Here is a 6437-nt window from a genome sequence, read left to right on the forward strand (position 1 = left end):
TTTCCCTTTCCCTTTCCCTTTCCCTTTCCCTTTCCCTTTCCCTTTCCCTTTCCCTTTCCCTTTCCTTCTCGCTTTCCCTTTCCCTTTCCTTTTCCCTTTCCCTTTCTCTTTCCCTTTCCCTTCCCCTTTCTTTTTGCCTTTCCCCTTCCCTTTCCCTTTCCTTTTTCCAAAAATACTCATTTTGGCTTGTTGAGACAGACCCAAAACACACTGATGTGGGTAAGAAGATGTTTGTTAATTTCAGTGATCTCTGGATGTAGCTTCTGTTCTAGGAAAAAGGATGCTGCTGTGCAGTAACCCTTGCAGTTATATTCTCCCCTATACATATCCAAAAAGCAATTTAACGCACCAGCAGCAGTTGCCTATTAATCGGGCTAGAAAAAAGGTAGCCTGGGAGGGTGGGTTTAAAAGAGGAATGTGGCACTATTATATATTGCTTGCAAAGTAAACAAGCAACATCAGTATAGTCATTTCCTAATTATGAGCTGTTTCATAAACTGTAAATGCTAACATGGGAGAGGTAAATCATAGCAATTTAATTAATAAAACACTTTAGACAATTAAATCCATATGTGCATGTCCCGGGGCGCAACATCAATAATAGAAGCTTGCAGGCATATTTTGGAAATTTTATGCAATCATTTGCAGATCTTGTAGTCAATAATTGGTACAAACTGTTTTAACTCTTCCTTGCCTAGTCTGGAAAAGGGAAAGGAATTGTTAATTACTATTATTATTGATTTTATTCCTCTTATTATGTTGCCTATTTTTTCCATACTATGCGACTATTATAAAATTATTTCTGTACACCCTGCAAGATGAATCTGATTTCTTCCTCATATGTATGTGAGCTTGTAAGCAGTACAATGAATTAACTTCACCCTATAAAGGCAGTAGACTTGTTTTCCCAATCCAAAGAGCTGGACTACAAATGTGAGACACACCAGAGTTTCAGACTCTGAAGTCTGAGTCCAGTTGCTGGCCTACACACTGAAGGATCTTTCCATGACCAAAGCTGTCATAAAAGATTTTGGAGACCTTATGCACAGTGCTGAATGGAGATTTTTTGACAGTTCCAGATAGACAATTGATGCACGTTCAGAGATACTACCTCAGGTGTGCCTCCTCAGTCAGACTCCTGCAGTGCCTGTTACCCTGACACACTGCAAACCAGGCTGCCAACTATCCAGAAAAGCAACAGTTTAAGAGTTGCCCCATACAGTTTTCCTGTGGGACACCGAGGTTGGCTGTGTGATATAAACCATAATTTGGGATATCTAGTAAGCTACAGTGTCTGTTAAGCTCAGAAGCCCATTTAACCATAACAGCAGCCACATACTCTAGTAAATTGGCTGTTCTCCATTTTCCCTCAGACAAACTGCTAGCAATATCCAAGCCCAGCATTTATAACATGTCAAATTTCAAGGAGCTAGCTCCAAGATGAAGAAGGTGGCTGTGGTTGAGCTCTGGCAACTCTCAAAGATGTGACCAAGGATTGTGTCCCCACATGCCAAAGACAAAAAACTTCTGTATATCAAGAAAATGCTGATGTTTTCTAATCACAGAATCACAGAATCACAGAATAGTCTAGGTTGGAAGAGACCTCCAAGATCACCGAGTCCAACCTCTGACCTAACACTAACAAGTCCTCCACTAAACCATATCCCTAAGCTCTACATCTAAATGTCTTTTAAAGACCTCCAGGGATGGTGACTCAACCACTTCCCTGGGCAGCCTATTCCAGTGACCAACAACCCGTTCAGTAAAGAAGTTCTTCCTAATATCCAACCTAAACCTCCCCTGGTGCAATTTTAGCCCATTCCCCCTTGTCCTGTCACCAGGCACGTGGGAGAACAAACCAACCCCCACCTCGCTACAGCCTCCCTTGAGGTACCTGTAGAGTGCAATAAGGTCACCCCTGAGCCTCCTTTTCTCCAGGCTGAACAAGCCCAGCTCCCTCAGCCGCTCCTCGTAAGACTTGTTCTCCAGGCCCCTCACCAGCTTCGTAGCCCTTCTCTGGACTCGCTCAAGCACCTCGATGTCCTTCTTGTAGCGAGAGGCCCAAAACTGAATGCAGTACTCGAAGTGCAGCCTCACCAGAGCCGAGTATGGGGGGACAATCACTTCCCTGGACCTGCTGGCCATGCTGTTTCTTATACAGGCCAGGATGCTGTTGGCCTTCTTGGCCGCCTGAGCACACTGCTGGCTCACATTCAGCCGACTCTCAACCACTACTCCCAGGTTCTTCTCTGCCAAGCATCTTTCTAACCACACATCTCCCAGCCTGTAGCGCTGCTTGGGGTTGTTGGTCCCCAGGTGCAGGACCCGGCACTTGGCCTTGTTGAACTTCATACCGTTGGCCTTGGCCCATCGGTCCAGCCTATCCAGATCCTCCTGCAGAGCCTTCCTACCCTCGAGCAGATCGACACACGCACCTAACTTGGTGTCGTCTGCAAACTTTCTGAGGGCGCACTCGATCCCCTCGTCCAGATCATCAATGAAGATATTAAAGAGGACTGGCCCCAGTACCGAGCCCTGGGGGACTCCACTAGTGACTGGCCTCCAACTGGATTTAACTCCATTCACCACAGCTCTCTGGGCCCGGCCATCCAGCCAGCTCTTAACCCAACAAAGTGTACGCCAGTCCAAGCCATTAGCAGCCAGTTTCCTGAGGAGAATGCTGTGGGGGATGGTGTCAAATGTCTTACTGAAGTCAAGGTAGACCACATCCACAGCCTTTCCCTCATCCACTAAACGTGTCACCTTGTCATAGAAGGAGATCATGTTTGTCAAGCAGGACCTGCCTTTCATAAACCCATGCTGACTAGGCCTGATCGCCTGCTTGCCCTGCAACTGCCGCACGATGACACCCAAGATAATCTGCTCCATGAGCTTCCCTGGCACTGATGTTAAACTAACAGGCCTATAGTTCCCCTGGTCTACCCTTTGGCCCTTCTTGTAGATGGGCATCACGTTTGCTAGCCACCAGTCAAGTGGGACCTCCCCTGATAGCCAGGACTGCTGATAAATGATGGAAAGCGGCTTGGCCAGCTCTTCCGCCAGTTCTCTCAGCACCCTCGGGTGGATCCCATCCGGCCCCATCGACTTGCGTATATCCAAATGCTGTAGCAGGTCGCCAACCATTTCCTCATGGATTGTGGGGGCGACATTGTGCTCCCCATCCCCTTCCACCAGCTCAGGGTACTGGGTATCCAGAGAACAACTGGTTTTGCTGTTAAAGACAGAGGCAAAGAAAGCATTAAGCACCTCAGCTTTTTCCTCATCTCTGATTACTAAGTTTCCCCCCACATCCAGTAGAGGGTGGAGATTCTCCTTAGTCCTCCTTTTTGTGTTGATGTATTTATAAAAACATTTTTTGTTGTCCTTAACAGCAGTGGCCAGATTGAGCTCCAGATGAGCTTTGGCCTTTCTGATTTTGTCCCTGCACCGCCTCACAGCATCCTTGCAGTCCCCCTGAGTGGCCCACCCTCTTTTCCAAAGATTATAAACCCTCTTTTTTCTCCTAAGCTCGAGCCACAGCTCTCTGCTCAGCCAGGCCGGTCTTCTTCCACGCCGGCTCGTCTTTGGGCACGTGGGGACAGACCACTCCTGAGCCATTAAGATTTCTTTCTTGAAGAGCGTCCAGCCCTCCTGGGCTCCTCTGTCTTTCAGTACCGCCTCCCAAGGGACTCTGCCAACTCCTCTGGGGCCAATAGAAAAAGAAATGTGTAACAAAAACCTACGACATTCTCCATCATCCTTTCACTGCAAATTTACTCTCTTTGACCTGTATATCTCTGATACAATACAATGTGCTGTTTCATTATGACTATCTGCTCACATTATTGCAAAGATCAACATCTGATTTTCTGAAAACATAATTTTGCTTCTTTGACCAACATAACGTTGGTTCCAGGCATCTGGAAGAACCATTAGTCCTGTGGTGGAAAAATGACCACCATGTGCAAAATGAGATCCATGGACTTCAGAGACAACATAAACTATTCTGCAATATTGGTTATTCTACAGTTTTGATGTTCCTTTTTTATTATTATTATTATTTAATATTTTTTGAGTGTGTATCTTGAGATAATTCCTGTTCATTGTGCTTTTAGAGTCAACCCTTCTATTCTAAATGAGTAAATAATTCATTAAAAATCTAATTTATTTTAAAAGTTGTATCTATCCATTCTCTCAGAATGTTCTCACAGAATATATATCTTATATATATATCATATATATATACATTTATATATTGTGTTTCATCAGTAAAGTATATCACTGCTCATTTCAGGTCTTCTTTTTTATGAGCCAGACAAATTGAATTTTAAAGGCTATGTGATCTACGAAAATTAGAGATAATATTAACCCCAGCTGTATTTTTAGTTTAAACCCACAGATAATCCTACAGATTGTGATGAAGATTGTTCTGATAATGAAAAAGAAATTACTCTTTATGTTATCACTTTTGTTTTTAAAATTTTTGTTACAGTGTGCTATGTTTTGATAGAATGCAATGAAAATTGTTTTAAGACTCAGTACTGAATATTTAAACTTTTTCTATAGTTTGATCAAAGAATTTTGAAACCAGAGATGATTTTGATTTTCATCAATTCCACTCTGCTTTACCAAGAAAACAGGTCTCATGTGGAAACAATGCACTCATTTCAAAGTAAAAATAGATATAGCCTAAGTGTAAAAGCAATTTCAGTTTGAAATGCAGTTGTTCTCACATTTCTGATTTAAAAAATCACTATTCTACTAATTCTGTGGGTGCAATTTTTATTTTCTTGATTGTTCCTGCCAACTAATCAATGCCACAGGCTGACCCTACAGGTAGACTTTGAAATCTCTGATAGTATGTGGTATTCTGCAGTTGTATTTATCTGCTGAAATGATGCCCAAGAGCCCCAGAACAATTCATAGAAGATTATTAAGCAGAAACTGTTATGCTCAATCAACTTCATTAATACATTTAGATTTTTTAAATCCTTCACATCCATATAGTTGTGGATTTGATTTTTATTGAGTCTAATTTGTAGCAGAAAACTATCCTGTACCTTTTTAATTTGTGATAAGCAAGCCATGTGAAGCACGGTGATTAATATGAGATATGGACTACAGAATGCTGCTTCCAAGGTGGTACTTTGCTTTATACCTAAGAACAGAGGGAATGGCTTGGAGACTCTTATACAGGAATGATATCAGTCTTTTCACACTGTGTGAACCTGCCTTCATATTATCTAGAAATCATACCCATAAACAGTGTTTGCTATAGGCAGCCATATATTCTCATTCTTAGAGAGTAGAAGCATCACAGCCTTGGGTGAATGTAGGAGGAAACACTGGGCATGTTAGACAGCCTTTCCTCGGGCCCTCAGGCAGCTGTAGCGGTGCCACATCCAGAGGAGCTGATTAGAGATTTCTTTAATGGTGTGGAATATAGTCTTCCTAAACTGGATTCCCCCATCATCAGCAGACTGATGTAAAACCTAATAGATATTACAGATTCTGGGGTCTGTCAGGATTTGGAGGCATCTAATGGTGAAACATCATCATTATCATCATTGTCATCATGATCATTGTCATCATCCTCACAGCAACAATAATAACAGTAATAACAATGACAATAACAACAACAACAAAACCAACAAGCTCTTGCTGTTGCTTGAAAGTAAAGCAATGTGGCCAAATCATAAAGATTTAGAGAATGTGGGAACTGTTTACTGCATATATTGAATGATGATATGTGGTTTTTTTTGTTTGTTTGTTTTCTTGTTTTTTAAAGAAGTAATCTTACCATTATTACTAGAGAAGGAAAGTGGTGTGAATCAGAACAGTTCCCTGATATTTATAAAAGTGAACACAGTCAAAAAATTAAACATGAGCAAGTTCTCACTGTAAGAACAGGGGTTTTATTCAAAAATATTTATATCCATGAAATCCCTCTTACTGTCAGAATTCAATGTTTTTTCTCTCTTCACTGTATTTGGTAATAATAAAAATATATTTTCAGAAGATTGTACAAGTTCATGGTCCTTTTTATGGTAATAATAGCTACATGGTTTTAGATTTCTCCCCAGTAAATTATAATTTAATTTTCAGCTATTTAAAGGTCACTCTGAATAATATATATGCTGCTTAATAATCAGTTAAAATAATGGCACCTTTCAGGAGGGAAGGCTAATAGCACTATTGCCTTTGTGCAGGCCTTTGCTGTTTTCATTTGTTGTGTGATCGGTGAAGCAATAGAGAAGTTCCCCTCATTTGCCATATCTTCAGTCTCTCTTTCCATCTCTTTTTAATGGGAGGAACAAAAACCTTTTCGCAATCAGCAGTAATCTCTCCAAAGGTCTTTTAATTTAAAAAGTCATAAGTGTTAATTAGCTATTATTAAGTGTCCCCTGTATAAATTAACGTGATTGATGAAAAAATTA

At 41.4% G+C, this 6437-nt stretch overlaps 1 long non-coding RNA gene across 1 annotated transcript in view; it reads right to left on the reverse strand.

Moving 5' to 3' along the window:
* LOC118161738 overlaps positions 1–604 on the reverse strand; it is a 21267-nt gene extending 20663 nt beyond the window's left edge. The window contains exon 1 of the long non-coding RNA XR_004748147.1: positions 594–604. This is a non-coding gene — a long non-coding RNA (uncharacterized LOC118161738). The remainder of the gene's footprint in view (positions 1–593) is intronic.
* Positions 605–6437: the final 5833 nt, after the last annotated feature.

Source organism: Oxyura jamaicensis, chromosome 2 (assembly GCF_011077185.1).
Source record: "Oxyura jamaicensis isolate SHBP4307 breed ruddy duck chromosome 2, BPBGC_Ojam_1.0, whole genome shotgun sequence".
Taxonomy (NCBI): domain Eukaryota; kingdom Metazoa; phylum Chordata; class Aves; order Anseriformes; family Anatidae; genus Oxyura; species Oxyura jamaicensis.